Genomic DNA, 19,854 nt, shown 5'->3' with positions numbered 1-19,854 from the left:
ACAATTTTGTGAAATTATTTTGTGACTAAGAGTGAGATTCTCCTTCCGTGGAATTTCGATTTTGCGCGTTTAAATAGCCGCAAAATTAATACCGGAGGATTGAGAGCATAATGTATTCAACGCTATGTTCACCGCAATGTTAAAGCAAAGAGTAAACGCAGCTGGTTGAACGTCGCTGAATAAATAATACATTGTTAAACCATCTTACAACAGCAGTGCTACATCTTCGACGAAACACTAATTGTTAATTGGAAAGGTAACTTTGAAAGGGACATTAGTGAGCTGAATGCTCTCTTAAAGTTATTTGCCGGAGAAGCATTACGTTCATACTACTTGTTTCAAGTAAAGTGGTTCTTTTCATTTCCTCTCAATTTTTTTTCTTTGGTTTAATTCAACAAAAATCATTGAAAGGATTGCGAGTAAAGTTAAGTTTTCAATTGCTAAACACTAAACTTTTTTTTCTTATTTCTCAACTTTTAATTAGCGTAATATTGAAATGTCAACAATTTCTTCTCTCTTTTTGTTTATTGCGATAAATTTTGAACACTACTAATTTCCCTGATTTTTTTCCTACTATTTTCTTATTTTTTTATATTTCGTTAATTTTTTTTCTGAATTTCACTTTTCTAAACTTGTAAAAAGCTTGAATCGACTTTGGATCTATGCCAAGAGAATCGTCAGGTGGTCTCACGTCATTGACTTCATCATCGCCGGAGGACAAACTCGCGAAGACGCTCAGGTGTGGCAAGGGCAGCGGGAGAAGACCACCGAGACAGAAGCTCAGGTGTCCCAGTTGAAGGTGGGCCCGGGTTCGCGTTCGCTAGTGTGCGTTACCGCCAAGGCGCGCAGGTGCGCCGCGACGCTGGCGTCGGCGTCGTCGGTGTTTCCTCCTCCTCGCCGAGGTGCGCGTCGCTTGAGGTACGCACAACATCGCAGAGCGCGGCAGAAGCCCAGAGGATCGCGAGGTCCCATCGTAGAAAGTCGGTTCTCCGCCGGGTCGCTGCTCGTCGCTCGACTGACTTTGACATGAGCCTCGGTTCCCGCGCGTTCGTCAGCTAGGAAGGGGAATCCTCTCCGGAAACCAGGTCAGTGAGAGAGAAAGAGAAAGAGAGAGACGCTTCCGTCACGATCGTCACCGACAACGCCACGCGCACGGTCCGCCGACATCATCGCGGAATCAGTGTCTCGCTCGTGAAATCGACTCGAATTGCAAATCACGTATGATTGTTGTTCGTTTAAGTGAATCCGAATTGTTGACGGTTGTTTCGTCCTGTTGGCTAATCCTGTACCAGAAGGACGAACGACTCGGGAGATCTTGAAGAAATTGGCGTAAAGGGAAATCAGTGGACAAGTGGAGCACCTTCGTTCTTCGCATTCCTCGGGCGAAATGTCGCGGCGAAAAGTGAAGTGAAAGATGCTTTTGCGTAATTTGCGGATGGTGGAGATTCGGTGACGTTCTCTCGACTTTGCCGAAAGTTTGGATTTTCGTGCAGCTTGTCTGAGAAATTTTCTCTCCGTGGAAGGTTTCGCCTTTTGCGCACTTCGCCGTTCGAAGGTGCCCGCTTGTTCATAGGACGCGCGGAAGTTGGACACCTGTTAAACTAACGAGTTTCGGGCGAGCGAGCCAGTTGTTGGTGACGACGTTGAAGTTTCACATTGTGGAAGATTGAACACCTTGATCTTGCATAAACTCGATTAACGCAACGCAAAGTTGCTGATTAGGTAGGTGTTAATTGTTCTTTCTTTGCGGCTGTGTTCTGAATGTGCTCTTTTGAAATTGGATTTTCCCGAAATAGCTCGATGCGTATGTCATCGATATCACGATGCATCAAGGACACATTGATAAATTACATTTGCGGCAGAAGCAACAATGTGCAAAACTTGTGCGTGGAATACATTTATTTTTCTTGCTGCGTCGCAACGACAATATTTTGTCGTATCTGTTAATAAAGTTCAGATCTGTAGTTACAATTATTCAAATCATGGTCCACGGCGCAAAATGGTGCCCGAGCGCTACAGTTTCACGGGTTTAACAACGACAATTTGAAACAACGACGCAGAAAGTTTAATTACGACTTGCAATGAGTTTTATACAACTATTAGACGAGGAACGGGTTCCAACTATCGCTTCCAAATCGCGCTTTGTCCGAGTTTTGTGCTTACCCTTGCTTGTTGGAAAAGTGATATTAATAATCTTGCACAATGTGACAAAATTGACAAATTTCCTTACAAGATCAAGTATAACACAATGCGTTTCACGAAGTTTCCAGAAGATAGTAGAAAATGTTAACGCAATGTTTTGCAACCTTGTCACGTAAAATTAAGTTTTAGAGAATTTGACTTTTCACGTGAAAGTTTCATGAAAATTAAAATATAACTTTGTATTCAGTGCAAAATATATCAAGTCAAATAGAAAATAGAATATTCAATTTTAAGCTGATGTAATAATGCCATTTATAAGTTATTACGTTTCCGCTAAACGATTAAAAATGCAGACCAACAACTTGCCAACTATTAAACCCGCCAACCAACAAAATATTAGTCGCGCTCCTTTCCTTTATATGTCCGGATTTTTGAATCCAACTTATAAATATTCCATCTTCATAGAATGATGTAGTAATCTTTAGAGACCGGCGTCTCTCCCTCTCGCGCTTGATGTCATCTCCTGTGAATTTTTCAAACCACTGTTGCTCCGTGCGTATATCGATCGTGCCCTTCTTTTCCCCTTCTACATATTTCGTGTATTGTAGTACCGAGATGCGCGATAATCATAATAAAATATTTCGTCGGATGTGTGCTACAACATCGTACCTTATTTCTTTAAAATTTAAGGACTTTTTTCGAAAAGAATTTACAAAGCTTTATAGCTTTATAGCTGCAATTATTTGTTTGTCATATTTAGGTTTAGTTTTAATTGAATTTAATTTAAAAAAAAAAAAAAAAAAAAAAAAAAAAAACTGTACTCGGAAGTGTTTATGGCAAGAGAGCTCATAATTAACATAGGAAGATACATTTCTCTTTGCTTTCCAATAGCCTGAGTGCGCTTCGAGGATGCTCGGATAGTCAATATGCAGCAGCGAGGTCGAACATTTGTCCATCAATTACCGTGACAGGAGCTTCCTTTTAGGTCTTTCGACCTACCTCGGGCGATTGCACGAGAATGAGCGCAATATCGATCGCGGCGTGATATTCGTGTGAATGCACAACGTACGGGGTGCCGAGGAAACAATTTCCATCGCATTGCGCGTAACAAGTGGCTCCGTTTTGTTCGAGCCATGGGTCTTACCCGTCCGGTCTCTCATTGTCCCGAATTCTCGCCACCTCTCCCGTGGCAGGCAACATGCCAATGATGACGGCGAGGCGTTAGCCCGTCCATTATATGGACGGTGTCTCATTTGACGACAATGGAAATGGTTTTGCGCCGAACGTTGCTCCATTCTCGTTGCATCATATTGGATAAAGGACTTCATCAAGCAATCCACGTGATATATGAGCGCCAGGTCTGACAATGAAGTTTCGAGACTGATTTCGTATTGTAAAGTTGTTAACTCGTGACGCACGTCTGATTTGAAGCAAACTCGAAAAAAAAATCGAGTTAAAGTCAAAGTTACATCGGTTCTTTCTCTCTTCGCAATGCCGGAATAATTGAAAGAAAAATAAAAAAAAAAATAAAAAAAAAAGAGAAGTGACCTTAATTCTAACTCAATTTTGTTGATTAGATAAATGTGTTTTAACTTACAAAGAATTTCTTGGAAAAAAGACTTATCGGAGAATATATTAAAGAAGAATCCTTCGTGATTGATGATTGAATAACGTTTTTTTTTCTAGTATAGTTAAATTCCAATACGTTGTATGGAGCGATGGTACATGTTCACGAATACGAATATTCGAAATTACGAGGCCGTAAATTTTGCAGCTCTCCCTACGGCCACCTTATTTGCCTGCGCACATACGTATCGCGATATATGTACGGTCGACGTCCGAAATTTCGGGGCGATACGCCATGGAGTAAGAGCAGGGTGTGTCCAATTCAAATACGCGTGTTGGCTGAAGGTTGTTTACGTAATCTCAAGGGAATGATACAACACGACTCCGCTGTTACTTGTTCCCTCCCTCACCCCCTTTTATCAGAGTAATTTCCTGCAAGCGCTTTCATGCGCATTTCCTTAATAATACGCGTTCGTTCTATTACCGCACATTGCGCCCGAGAATCCTTCCGTCAATTAATTCAAAGGATTGCTCGCAAATCGCGGTAAAATTGCATTGCATGTTATTGAGGGTAGAGGTTAATGTGCTCTTTGCGAACAATATAGCAGCATTGATTCGCGAACGCTCTCTCCTTCTCTCTCTTACACAGAAGATTAATGTATAATAAGAAAAGCAATTTAATTAGTCATTTATCAAAGAATTTTTCCAATTAAACATACATTAATTTGTAGTAAAAATCTACATAAAATATCGGAAATTTTCTTTTTAAATTTTCTAAATTTTCTAAGTTTTTTTTTCTCTTCTTAGAAAAATTTAATTTGCGAAAAATATTTGCATTTTAATGACCGAGTGTTTGATGAAAAATATTTCGAATATTGCAGTACGGATTCAAGTAAAAGTAACGTAATTTTTTTCCAGTGTGTACATAAAATTTTGCACATGTAAATAATAGAAGATCTACTTTAATGAATTTCCGAGGGCAGATCTTTCATCTTGAACGATGAAAAATATGTATATCCAAAGCAATGCAAATGTAAGAGGGATGCAAATCAACATGTTAGAACATTAATTTATGTCGTTGCACCGCCTGCTGTAGGACACGTGAATAATAATTATGAAACGACATGTTAAGGGGAGGAGGAGAGGGAGGGGGGAGGAATGTAAGTCACGTTGAGGAAATAACGTAAGTCGACAATTTCGCTATGTCGATCCGCACGACTTTCCGAACTTTTTTTAATGTCTCATTTGACATTCTTATGCAAATATCACGCTCTCAATTCTCCCGTGTGTTAATGCTTCATATTTTTATTCAAATATTCCGTGGAATACTCGCTTCCAACAATGTTGGCATTCAGGGACACTTGTTATAGATCGTGTTGCGTCCGCGGCGAAATGTCAGCGGAATAGCTGAGGTTACGACGAATCAGTCGATTCGTCCCCTCGTTACGCCGCTGCGTGCAGCTATGGCCTGTAATCGTGACGCTAGATTTCGCTCACCGTAAAGATATACCCTATCCCGCATGTTCCACGTATGTACATATTGTGCGGCGCAAAGGCAATATCGCGTGTTAATATCGGCCGGCATGATATCGCCACTCGTGCCACGTCACAATGCGCGGAGTCGTGCAACCGCGCAATTCATCTAGTCTCTCAAGCAAAGATTTGCGTACCTGGTCCGCCTTGAATTGCGCATCGCTCCTGCCGGACGCCCACGATTTTACCGTTGAAAATACGACGCGCGCGCTGATACGCAGTTTATTCGCCGTCGCTTGCGAATCGTACACCGGAAAAATGCAAAACGTGGCGCCGATCGTCTATTCGTCGCTTACGTACTTTGTTCTTCAATAACGTTCTTTCTAATATGCATATGATCTTTAGTGTGCTTTCTCGTACCATTGTTAAGACGAATGAGAGTAAACGCTGAAATGTGGCGCACATAATGTCCGAGACTTTTTAAAGAGATTTAATTACGTTGTTCTTACAAGACCGGAAAAATTATGCCCTTCAGCAGTGCACATCCATTCCATTAAAAAGGCACAAAGAAAGTGCACGCACTTGTCTCGTATACGCATCCATTCTCATTTACTTTATTTTCACTTGATTCTTATTTTTAAACATGTAACTTTTTGTTTTCATGTTTACGTTTATTATGCCGAGTTCTATTTTAGCTTTGCGCGCACATGAAAACAGTTTTTCCGGCTACAAATTAATTTAACGTTTCACAATAAACTCTAAAATCTTACGAAAAATTATAACTTTCCATTATGCTTATGTTCCGCCAAATGGTTTATTAAAAATATGCGACTTTGCGACTTTCAGAATATATAAATCTCTTCGTAAAATCTGACTCGTCATTTGTATTTATATTGCGCAATATACGACCGTGATGTGTGTGTGTGTTGAATTCCCATTGCATATTCGCATTTAACATAAATGTACGATCCCGTTACGACAGCATGTATCATCTTTATTGAGAATCACGTCGTGCTGTAATATGTTCGCTGCATGCACGCATTTTTTTTGCGTAAAAACTCACGAAGCTTGGAAGCCCGGACTGCAACAGTGCCAGCAACTGTGCGTTTTCTCTGCGGTGGAAATATACTGCACGCCACTTCTCTGCCTTCACAACGGCCGTGGAGTTTGTACAAAGGGAAGGTTCACGTTGTTTGTGAAACACACAATTCGTGCTGTTTTACTGGGGTGCAGTCTTGGCGAGCAACGTATTTCCTCCACTTTACGCTTTAAAAAGGCATGGCGCTTTCTTAACGCCTGCTTCCAAACGCGTTTTATGTGCAGCTGAAAAGACAAACATGCCCGAATGAAATGAAAAGAACTACACATTTTATTAAATAAAATTTGGAACAAAATAAAAAAATGCTTCGTATCACATAAAAATAGTTAGAATATTTAGGAATATTTAAAGGTGATGGTTGTCTTGGAAAATTTTTTTAAATGCTCATTCTTCCATTGCTTTATATTTTACGTATACGCGTTGAAAAAGTTATCAAAGCATTCGCCATAGTCCAATTATAACGAGCAATATCAGAGTTGCAATTTTAATTGCATTTATAATGCACTTGAAATGATTCTCTCGTGTGACGTCAGCGGAAGATTCAAACAATGTTTGAGAGGAAACTATCTGATTAATTCGAAAATATTAGAATTGAATGCGAAGTTTGAAAGAACTTTCTCAGAGACCAATTAGGATTTATTTGATTAAACGTAGTTTCGCGATTGTGCCATCGGGAAGAGCGCGGCAGACTTATAAAACATTTGCACGTGAGTTCGCTAAGACGCTGAAAGGCGATGAAGCCGGTTACGTGCGGGCAAGTTTTTCACCGGCAAGTTCGCGCCCGTGGATTTCTCGTACGTGCAGCGGGGATCACCCTCTCGAGATATTTAACTAACTTTCAGCCGCGCGTAGCAGGTGTGTATGATGTCTACGGAGCCGGGAAAATAGGAAGCCTAACTTTAACGCATTTTACGTAACGCGACCCGGGGGAATCTTCACGACAATAGGCGATTCGCAGCGGCGGCGCAAAAGTGAAACGGCGTCCGCACATTTGTCGCGCCACGCAGCGCGCGCGCGCGCACGCGTCCGATCATCAAAATATGCGGGGATCGATCTCGTCCAATCGTGCGCGGAAGCTTTGATCACGCGTATTATCTTTGCATCCGCAAAGGCAAACCGGGGTTCGCTCGTTAATTCGAAAACTCGATTCAAGGCAAACCTACCGCCGATATACGCTGATCTCATTTTTTTCCACTCCCTTTTCACCCTGCGCTACGGTTTACTCCATTACGCTGTGTCGTCAGCAGCGAAATTACTCCCTCGGCTTTCCGCGAGACCCGGTCCGCGCAGTGTTGCTTTTGGAAGGAATAATAATTGATGCTCTCCAAACATTCTCGGTTCGTCCCGTTCATACGAATAGACAAAATGTGATATCCGATACGCATTATTTACGATTCGTCGCTCGTATTTGCACAAGAAATCTTTTAACAGAAACCAGGTTACAGCAAAAATAAACAGAACGCCTACATTCCATGCCGCTTGTAGATACATCGTTTATATAAAAGTGTGTTTGCACATTAATGATCATTAATTTCAAGTTAATTTCTTTTGTTAAAATAACGAAAAGCTTCGTATACACATGTGTACACGCGATGAATCTTCTCCCGCGCTATAAATCTTGTTACATAATTCAGCAAAAATAAAATGAGACACAGTTTACATTGCATGGAGCTGAAAGTCGCTCGTTTTCAAAGAATGTTCTCAAGATATGTCAAACCTCTAAGGAAGAAGCTGAGTTTACAGTTGACAAAGCAAAAGTAAACTTCGACTATTATTTTTACAGAGGACTCCTCAAATGGTGTCATTTTTTTTATGATTCTTTCGAAACTTTCGCCACGGATACTTCGTACATAGATTTCTACCGCACTCGTTAAAAAAATTGCGGGATTGCACAATCCATTAGCACGTTCATTTTTATTGCTATACAGAGAATGTCAACATTGAGAAATACAGAATATGAATACTTTAACAATAAATTGATAATAAAAATAGAAATAAACCACGAAGTTCGTCATCGACTTGTTTTTCAGCGAAACATTTGTTTATTAGGGAAGTACTTAGTTTTGCACAAGCTAATGCATGTGTCGTGGAACATTTTCCTTTCCGAGTCGCGTGTTTCTGAAAATTTCAGTAGTAAAAACCAGCACATAGCTGGCTGCACGCAATTTTAGCTGCCTGCTGGTTTCTTTCTGATAAAATTTTTAGAAGCATAGAGATATGTATATTCATTCAAATTCAAAGGAACCTCATGTATGTTTTTATATCTTATATGTAATTCCACAGTTTCATAATTTCAAATGACATTTAGATATGAAAGGGACGCGTTTGATTATCTCATATAATTGAAAGTCTATCTTTAGTCGTATTTCCGATATCACTTGTCATACGATTCCTAATGTAGCATGCAATATAATCTCGCTTTTACTATTCTTTTCGGATTTTATTACGGAAGAATAAATCGCGACTTAAGATGTTTTAGTGAGAATTGAAATAGAATCGGCGAGAAAAATTTCGGAGTTTATGACTCCACGATCGGCCGTTTCTTACCGTAATATCAAAACTTGCATTTTATAGAGCCATTAAGCATAAGGCAACTAAAAACTTTGCATTACGGCACAACATGTGCGTGACTGTACATAATATGGTCAGGAAAGATGCGACGAAGGAAAGAGAGGGAAAGAGAGGATAGAGAGAGAGAGAGAGAGAGAGAGAGAGAGAGAGAGAGAGAGAGAGAGAGAGAGAGAGAGAGAGAGAGAGATTTTAATATTACCTTGGGGCAATGCCCGTTGAGACACCGGATGAGATAATACATGCACATATAAGCAACTACACTACAGGGAATTTACATGAGCCTTCCGCAAACATGTCAAAGCTGGATTAAGCAAGCAGCTAGCTACGTATGTAATTCTAGATTAGATTAATCACAAACCGAATAAATAATTTAAAAGTTGCGTGTATGCTTTGATAAAAAAAAAAGTAAGATGCGAGAATACGCGAGAGCTAATAATGCGCGATTGCGGCGATAATAATTATTTAGCTGCTATCGGTCAAGGAGCTATTCAATTATGTAACCAAATACATAATTAATCGAATAGATAATTACTCCATTTATCGTTGTAAGCAAAGCGATTATTTATTTAGGTGATCGAGTTAAATTCAATGTTTAGCTATATAATTTGATAGATTCGTCAGACCTCTTCCGTATTTGCCCGATTTGCGAGACAAACGCGTGTTTGTGTTTGCGCGTCTCTCTATACATTCGTATGCATATTCATACGCGCGCGCGTTACGGCACTATCAAACATAGAAAATTGCCTGTGTCAAGCAGAATTTCCGTAAGCGTAATGCGTGCTAACACCGCAGAATAAGTCCGCATAATTTACCAAGGATAGAGGACGATATTGCTTTTCCTTCATAGTGTACGTTCTGCGCACTCGTATTACGTTGATAGAACGAGATCATAAAGTCCCGCGAAAACGGCAACGTCTTCACATATGAATTATGTACCAGGCGTTGCAGAAAAAGCTATTTCGCTAACCGATTGCCAACATTTGTGAATGGGATTGAGTTGAGAAAGCTAAGGAGCTGGCTAATGATGTCGTGTTAAATGTCACCCCGACGATATGACCTGTCCTAAATAGATGGCATTCATTAACGTGGAATACGTCGCGCTGACAGAAGAAATAGATTAGTTGTTTTTGCATCCTAAGCGAGAGACAGATGGCCGCTACGTATTGTAGTATTATACTGATGTGGCTTTAATTAATCTGAAATAGTTTCCTTGTTCGATTCAAACACACCTATCTGAATTGACGTCATGCAAGATTTCTCCTATATAACTACTTTATAGCAAATGTTATCTTGCGAATTTCCACAGAACTTTAACATAACTTCAGAGGTTTGTTTCGTTTAATATGAACTGACTCTCTGCAAATTTACATGTTTCTATTTGTGCACGATAAATAATACTTTAAACATTTTGATATTTTATAATTTAATTTCAGATAAATTAATATCAATATCATGCAGTATAAGTTTGATATTTTATTAAATCTAAACTTGTACTTCTCAAGAAAAATTTACTTCTTATTCGTGCACAGTTTTACTTGCATAAAAATTTCAAGCTTTTAAATTACTTTAAAGTGATATTTTGTACATAATTCTGTTATATATATATATATATATATATATATATATATATACTATATATATATATATATATATATATATATATATACACTCACCCGAAAAAAAAGCGGTACACTGAAAATGTGGGAAAAATTCATCAAATTTCAACTGACGATAACTTCGTAAATAATAAAGATAGAAAAGTTCTATAAAATATGGAAATGAAGCTAAAAATCTCTACTTTAAGAATCAATTTATTTCAATGTTGCAAAATAAATTTATTGAAAATGGCGGATGACAAAGCGGAAGCATGCAAAATTGAAAAATAATGGTTCGAGTTTGCGACGGTCTATATAAACAAAAAATATATATAGCGTATAGCGTACGAAAGTACAGAGTCTCCTCTTTAAAATGCTTTTTGCATCTCGATACGATGATTTTTCGCATCTGAGTACGATGATATTCGCATTTGAAGAAAAAGGCAGATACTTCTAGGCCTCCGCTATCTAATGAATTTAAGTGTACCGCTTTTTTGGGTGTGTATATATGTGCATTTCATTAATATAATATAATCTAATTAGTATATATTAATTCCAAAAATGTTTTATGTGTAAAAAAATTTCGAGAAATCCACTCGAGATATACTTCAGAATTGAATTGCAAATTGAAGTGCCATGAAATACAAATTACAGATTTTAATTACATAAAAAAAAAAAAATAAATAAATAAATCAGAATTGACGTACATCGGCCAAATGTATTCTATTTCTATCTCCTCTACATGATGCAGCTTGAAAATAGCTCACACGACAATAACAAAAAATGCATGCTTGTGATATTATTTCTGCTAAAAATAAATAAGGAGATATAAATTAGATATAATTATTCCTTTCTTTTTTTTTACCATCTGATGAAAGTTTTCTGCAAAGAGCAACGCATGCCCTTTAACCTTTTTACGCTTGACAACGATCGCAATGCAACCTTTGCTTTAATAATATCAGATATTGATTGCTGACGGGCTTTTTTATAATGTTTAAAAAAAGTTCACTGAACATCTTGTAAAAGAAAGTGATCCCCGAGGCACTTGAAATACGCTCAGCAGATGTAAAAATATATTGGTAATCTTAGTCTGAGTTGTCGCTGGACGATGTATCGTTACGCATTAACTAGTTTATTGATTTTAATCAGACTGCGCCGAAGGAGGAAGTGATCGTGCCGCGATTAACGCCGCGAGTATAACATCTTCCACAATCCGTCGTAGCTTCGTCTACGCATATCGACTTCCGAACTTATTTAAACTTTCTTAACTCGCCCCGGCCGTTTTCGTTAAAAACACATCAATCGCGTTAACAGCGTAGCATCTTAACAAGACTTAACTTTGCTATCGCGCCATATACGTAACTTTCCTCCGGGTTTCCCGGGATATTGGTACTTTGCATTTACTGCGCATGAATCTCGTTTGCTTCAGGCATAATTCATAAGAGGAACGGCGGGCGGAATTCGGCCTGGATCAGAGTCTCTTTTTCGGGATAATGCACTCACGTAATGCAATCGCTGAATTGGTACAACGCAGCTGTAAAACGGCGGCGCCACCAATTTAAATGGAATCATGAAAGTTTCATCGCAAATATTAATCACTATTAAATTCACATATTCTGCCGCATATTTTAGAATTTTGAATACGATAATATTCGGACTCTGATTATGACACGTGAATTAACATTATAATTTAATTTCTTTATAATACGTATATTATTATATAATATTGATAACGTTAAACGATATTCCTATGTATCATTATTTGTTTATACATTAAAAATAATAATAATATTCGTATGGGAGGAGAGAGGGAGAGGGAGGGAAGAAGGGAGGGAGAGACATAAAGAAGCTTTTCAATCTGTACAGATACTTGTATGTATCCTATTTTCTCATTTTATGAACATGCAAGTATCTCAGGATATTGCGTATAGTCTGGCAACAGAGAGGTAGTGTAATCTAGTATATCCCAGAAATATCTACGATAAACGCAATTCAGATATTTCGATATCCCGACGATATCCCCAAGGCATTCATAGCATATCTGCGCCCAACATCCATGCATATAATAATAGTGCGCGTTATCTTTGTTACAAGACACTGCATAATAATTGCTACTGACGCAAATTTGCCGGGGCTAAGCGATATTTACTGGCTAATTTATCTTCGTTCGCTATAGCTCCCGCATATATGGGGCATGCAACAGACTTTAAATAAATTATGTAGAAAGCAACGCTATACGCGGCTTACAATGCAATGGAAGTGCGGATTTAACCATAAAATAATAACGTATGCTGTACTCTGCCCCCGTTTCTTCCTTTCCTGCCCCCCTCTTTTTCGGCGAACAAGAATCAGGATAAACGTGGTTGATTATTTGCAGAATATCCAAAACCGTGGAAAATGCATTCCTTTTATTTGCCCTGATCGTATATATTTATTATAAACTTTTCGATTGAATGTATGGTTGTTGTGTTCTGAGTATTATTTGTTTTCAATTTGTTCTACACTTGTTCTGCATCAATATCATATCAATATTCAATTAATATTTATTAATAAGTACGCCTCAAAATACTGACCAATGAGCGCAATTTTTGAAAAAGAAGCTAGAAAAGGAATCTTGGTATGAAAAATGAAAGACATTATTTACGCTCTCGGAGACAAGCTGTTTCCCTTCCACAGAGTTCGGTGAAAAAAAAATGACATAGCTTTACTAGTCTCAGGTATCTGCACGAGACTGCATAAAAGCACTACGATAACGTGTAACAAACTTGTTAAGACTGAGTTAACTGTGAAAGCAGAAGTACATTCCAGTAATAAATTAAATAGAGTTTGAAAAATTTATCGTTTTAAGAAAGTAACATATTGCGAAACTTTAAAATTACACGGCTGGACTTTCGCATAGTTTTATGTGATCGCGACTTTCCCCAGCTGTTACCTGCGACGGAATATTCATATTCTCGATAATTAAAGTTTTGAGCACACTAATTGTTAAGATTAATGCAATTTCAGCTATATCAGAGTTGTTCGTTTAAAAGAAATATTGAATAATTCTGTTTTTTATTTAAAATTTTTGTTTTTAAAAAAACTTTCAATAACTAAAAGTTTTTAATCTTTTAAATTTATCTTTCTTGACGGTTTCGAACTTGTTTTCCAAATATTACTAATATTTATATATTTGTAGTAAAATAAATTCTCCAGTCAACTCTCAAATTTTTTAGAAACAATTAACAATTTACAATATCACTAAAACACATTTTTTTCCAAATATATAGGATATCGGTAATGTGCAAGAAAGATGAAAATTTGTGCTGAAAATGGAATGGCTACATGCAAGAACGTAACACGTGCGAGTTTATAAGAAAAGTCCACTTGAGCATTGTAGCAAAGGGCTAACTCCGCCCTTGAAAGAAAATGGAGAGCGAAACGATAATGGTAAAACGTGACAAAAAATTTTATTCCTATCCCTGAAAGGACGGCGCTTAGCTCCGTAACATTTGATAGAACAATTTTGGTTTGCTCCAATTTTCACGTATATATATACACGCACGTGTATGCGTTTGTCCCTTGTCGGCAATCAACACGCCGACTTATCAAGGTTGGGTCAATATCGCCTACCCCTACATTCCGACGATATCTATGGAAATAAATGAAAGCGCGAATATTATTAAAATAATAATGACGGAATTCCAGAAACTTATTAAAAAACAGATGGTTGTTTGAAATTTCGAACATATTAATATTATTATTGAAAATTATATAAAAGCAAGATTAAAAAAAAAAAATATTAGAAATGAAAATAATTATGATCAAAAGTAATGTTGTACAACGATTACGACCAATAATAACAAATAACGCGACATTATTACGCATAGTCGGCAATGCTGGCAGCAAATTGTTGCTAACGTAAGACTATTGCAATTGCGGTTTTTAATAAAACATACACTGCGATATGTGTATATATATATATATAGATTAATAATAATGTATAAGTTGAAATAATATTGCCATTTCAGTATCACATGCACGTAATATCGTTCTGCATTGCTAAATCTCATTAATATCGCAATTGTGTATTTATAATATTAATATTTTCGAAATCTTAGAAAACAAAGAAAACCTTCTACATTTTGTCTCTTTGTCAATCGAGAAAATGCAATTTAACAAATTTCAATTTATGTTACATTTTCATGTTAAATTATATCGAGAACAGTATATAGGTATATTGCACATAATTACAACACAATGGATGGATGAGTACTTCTTTGTAAGTATAACTGTGCCACTAAGGTTGGTCTTGTTAGACAAAGTTATTGCATACGTGTAATACGCGCAAGTTTAGCAAAGCAAGCTTAACACAAAAGCCGGAACTCCAAATTACTTTCGCTCCGGAGACGTTGTTACCGGCGTTCAACAATGTGCCGGTAAAGTCGTTTCAACTTTCGTTCTGCCGAAAGTAATTTGAAGTATATTATTTCATGCATACTCTTGCGATAATTTTCGTTCGCCCTATTTTCTAATTTAATAGATGCCGCTTATTATATTCACCGTCTATTTAAAATCTTCAAAAGCTCTTTGAGCTGCTCTCTAATCGTCGGAAATAGATGCGTGCACGCAAACAAGTTATTTCCGTGACGGATTATTAGGATATCGATCACATCCTTGTGAACAAGTGATGCTTTTTTTTCTCACGTTCATATTAATTCCGTGATAATTGTTAGTGTTTTCAAAATTTAATTACTGTAATTTAAATTTTAATATATATATATATATATATATATATGTTAATATAATATGACTAATAAAATTATGTTTATATTATATAATACAATAGTAAATTATAAACGGGAAACATAAAGCGTATTGTAAATAACAAACATTTATTTTTACTTATAATTTTTTTTTTGTTCCGTATAGATGTGCAATTAAACTGTGTTTACAATGTATTTAAAAGAAATAATATTTATTGCAATATTTTGTTTTCATTTAATCTCTTTCGATCTTATATTTATAACGTCTTTTGATATATAAATCTATCTAGTTTTATTCAAAACATTTTTTCCAGCATACATATCGCTTTACTTTTCCAATCTATTATTTACAACAGTTATAACAGAGAAAATTGATTCGGGCTTAGGTGTGCGCTAGGCTAACAAAATCTATACGTTATAACTCTCGCAATAACGAAACAGAGATCTGGTATATCGCCCGGAACTTGTTGACAATTTGGGCGAATTCGGCGCGGAAGTCAGAAAGCGGAATTACTTTCTCGTTCGCGAGATATAGCTTGTTTCTGCAGGTGTTCGGTCAGTCGTAAAGTTGCGCCGTCAAGTGATGCAGTTGGGAAGCGGCAAATGGCAAACGGAGTTGCCATTGCAAGTTGCAATCGCCAGTGTGTCCGGCGTATACGACTCGGTCGCGCCATCGATTCATTACATAGAACTTAGGTCCAGCAGTTCATCGGTCGGCGGGCGAGCTAGTTGGCAATTTTCGATCCTTCATGGTATTTAGTGTATCGAAACGGAAACATCCTTTGTTCAAGTTGCGATGCAATTTCGCGAGTGCAGAGCGCAATTTATTCCGCAAGTAACGTTAACGTGTCGTGTACGTTAATTTACTTACATCGGGCGTCTTCCACGTCTCGCACAGTTAATACACGTTAATTTCTATAATAATGCCAATCAACGTCACGTTTTGTTTAGCGACGAGGAATCTGGTATGCAAATTTACTCCGGCTACCAATTATGAACCTCCTTAATTATTAGCATTGGGACACGTCTTGTTTCCGCTGATCAACACAATTATCCGGATTGCTGGACGCAATTAATTGCGATACATCTCGCTTAAGACACCCTTACAGATCAATAGCACACTTTGAACCAGTGTAGTGCTCGTTCGTTACAAGAATCTGAATGGACGCTTCGCGTCAACAGCATCAGTGTATCGAGTATCTTCAATTCATCTACGTTGCGAAATAGTTTGTAAGGATCGTTTTGAAAACGTATGAACATGATGTGTGAACATCTCTTGCTTGAAAAGGAGAAAGAGAGAAAGAGTAATGCTCGCAAATAAATTTCAATAGTTGCATTAATAAAACCGATGCAGTGTATAATGGATGCGTTTATCGTGCACTTAGATTTAATTTATATTTTGGTAAAATTTAAAAATTATCTTTTGTAATTGATTGTACAATTCAATATTACTTCACATGACATGACGTTCTTTCGTACGCACCGGACACTCATTGTGCACTCGATTGTGCACACAGAAAAGTGTCAAGATATCGTCGTGATTCGCGCAAGACAAAGCGTGAATTGTTGATCTTTTCATGAATAGGACGGAAATGTCGAGCTGACAAATCACAGATCTGTGAGAAGACCGGAATGAAATTCTACCACCGTCACGAGTCATCTCAACCATTTTCAGACCGGAATCGTATCCCGGCTCTGGTTTTAATCAAAACTTTAGATGCGACGATACGGAGCCCACGAAGCGCACAGACGAACATAAACACGTATAATAAATATTAATCAATATGAATCGGCCAGTATTTCCCGTGTAAAATGACAGAAGAGAATATTCCGGCTGAAGTGTGGCAAAAGTTATTATCACTTTGCTTTTGATCCTATTTAACGCTCCTCACTGTAGAACATGAAACGTAATCGATGCACCGTTAATGGTTTCACGTTTAAATTTTAGAGTGGTTAAATCATTAAAAAGAACCGAACATTTATTTGCGCTTTTACGGAAGATTGTATCAAAACATTATTGATCAATACGTTTGCGAACGCTTGAAAACACGGAAAGGATTAATATGAAATTGCACAGTTATCGGTTCGAATTTTACATTACACGGGTAGTCCCGAGCCCAATAAAATTCCAATCAAACATTAATAGGCACGTCGGGGGATGAAACAACATTACCGATGTGAATTTTACCAGTAATATTAACCATATATTTCTCGATAATATTGTTAATTTTTGCATCAGAGATTGAAGCAATTTTTCACCGTAACATTTGCGTAGAATCCGCGTTTGTAGAATGCAACAATAACGAGCGCTTCGGACCGGTTGCGTTTCCCCGTTTGTTTATCCGCTGGATGCCATGTCGCCTGCAACGTATGAAACAAACATTTAATTTTCCTATTTCGCCATCGGTCCGCACTGCCAGAACGAAACGAACGCTTCGCCGCACTGAAAATCAATAACTCCTTTACGTTACTTTGCGTTTTCGAATCTCTCTTTCTCTCTTTTACCCTCAGGTGCATTGATTTATCGGGATCTATTCGCGCACGGTGAAATAAGAAGTGCAGACGAACGAATACAAGCGCAGCTATCGCGAGCGATTTCACTCTTTCGCGAGACATCCCGTCGAGAGTAGAAACTTTCGGGGATCGATCACCTGTCCAACCCTTTTCACTCGGATTTCATGCTGTGACGAAATTCCTCATTCGATACGTCCGACCAGTCGTTCCATTCAATTGTTCGCGAAAAACAAAAACAACGGTAACGACCGACCAATCGCGTAACGCCAGTGCTGACGCGTCGGCGGTTAAACGTTAAAACTGGTACTACAGCGAACCGCAAGAACCACGTCATTTACGCGATGGCGTCGCGACAGACTGTAAATAACATTTCTCTGAGGAGGAAATATTAGACAAATGCTTTTTGAGTAATTCCATGTGAAAAAGCTCGTGAGCGTGACTTTCTGCATTATGAATTATATTCAGTGGATGTAGCATGGTTTCCCCATGAATTATAGAAATCCGTTTTATAAAACACACAATTTTATAAAAATATTGGTAGATGTTACACTCGGAATGTTACCGCACAATATTATTCTTTATTATCTTCGTGACAAGGTAACCCTCTTCTACTGTGTTTATTTTTATTTATCAGTTGAACATAAAGATTGATTTTTAGAATCGTAAAATAACCGGTATATCTAGCAAAATAACCGTAGAATGTAACGCTGAGAGAAGACAAATGTGACAAAAGTAATTTTGCATAAGCACACGGATCGATGCTGGAAAGTTCCCCGGAGAGGTATGCGCTACGGTAATAAGGGGATCGCTACTTTTGATGTCTTCTCCGCTGTCCTTTTAAAAATTGTCGATATTCCAAAGGGGCAAACGTATCGTCACAATTGTGCAAACAGCGCTCTTGATACACGAATGTACAGCTTGACATTTTAGATCTTGAGTTATGACATAGAAAATTAAGAAATAAACCAGTATAAAAAGTTTACTCTGCTATTTGCCAGCATAAAACTGTATATTTGAGAAACTCAAAGAAAAAATAACTTTAGACGCAATATTTCTCGCAAAGGTGCTTTTTCTTTTCTAAGATAAAAATATCAGTGTAAATATTGCAAGCTTATTTTTCATAAGCAAAATCTATTTATACTAAAATATAAATGGACAGTTATTTGTGCAAATATAATTCAAAATACAGAAAAAAGATGCTTATTAATTATTTCTCTTTTTTAAGTAGATATTTATTCAATAAATAACTAATTGCTGTTGAAAAATGTAATCTAATTTTCTTCAATTGTAACTTTGATATTAAATTGTACTTTTTTTCATAAAATTTTCCTCCATTATCTTTATTTATTATAATTATATTTATTTCCATATGCAATCGCTGCTAAATCGGATTTTATTTCTGCTTTTGTAAATAGCCACTAGAAACATTAAAACAGTTTCGAGCTTTAATTTGAACTCTGTTTTCTCTTTTGATTGTTTTCCTAAAGCAGATTATCACGATGCTTCAGAGTAAAGGGTAGAGGTTTCTACGGATTGTTTTCTTTCAATTCGGTCTTGCACTCGTGGAGATGGTTTACTTTCCGCTGCACCACTTCGCGATAAGCCAAATCGAAATAATTTATAGAAATTCAGTAAATTGTGTCGCTCTTTTTTTATTAAACGTATTATAGAGAATAATAAAAAAAGGATCAACTATGAAATATAAAATATCGACCAAACAATAAAGTATTAATTGATAGTTCACCTTTGTTTGTATACCCGATACCTATATTGATTTGTACGTATCGCTTCCAATATTAATTACATACTTGATTAAATCTCCGTTACGTTTGCAACAATTGCATTTAACGTGCTTCACGTAGAAAATTATTAAATTCCTCTCAATTTCCATGCAGTTTTCTTCAGGTTTACATATCATACTTTATTCACCACTTTCGCGAATAACATGTTATTTGAATTCAAAATGATTTGCATTCTCCTGTGATGGAATTCCGTTGTTTCACGATGATATATTTATAGCGTACACTCTTCGAAGAAATATACAAGATGGAAAATTAAATTTCTTGAGGGGAGCAGATAGGCATGAATATTAAGACGGCGCATGATACATCGGCCGACGAAAATAGCAATTTGTACTCCGACGTTGTGG

At 37.3% G+C, this 19,854-nt stretch overlaps 1 protein-coding gene across 1 annotated transcript in view; it reads left to right on the top strand.

Moving 5' to 3' along the window:
• The first annotated feature begins 932 nt into the window (after positions 1-932).
• Positions 933-19,854, top strand: part of LOC105668778 (carboxypeptidase N subunit 2) — a 99,521-nt gene continuing 80,599 nt past the window's right edge. Inside the window, exon 1 of the mRNA XM_067351957.1 lies at positions 933-1,085. The gene's annotated coding sequence lies outside the window, so the exon portion shown is untranslated. The remainder of the gene's footprint in view (positions 1,086-19,854) is intronic.

The sequence above is a fragment of the Linepithema humile genome, chromosome 3 (genome assembly GCF_040581485.1).
Source record: "Linepithema humile isolate Giens D197 chromosome 3, Lhum_UNIL_v1.0, whole genome shotgun sequence".
Taxonomy (NCBI): domain Eukaryota; kingdom Metazoa; phylum Arthropoda; class Insecta; order Hymenoptera; family Formicidae; genus Linepithema; species Linepithema humile.
The sequence above is the reverse complement of the archived record's forward strand: the minus strand, read 5'-3'. Positions and strand labels throughout refer to the sequence as shown.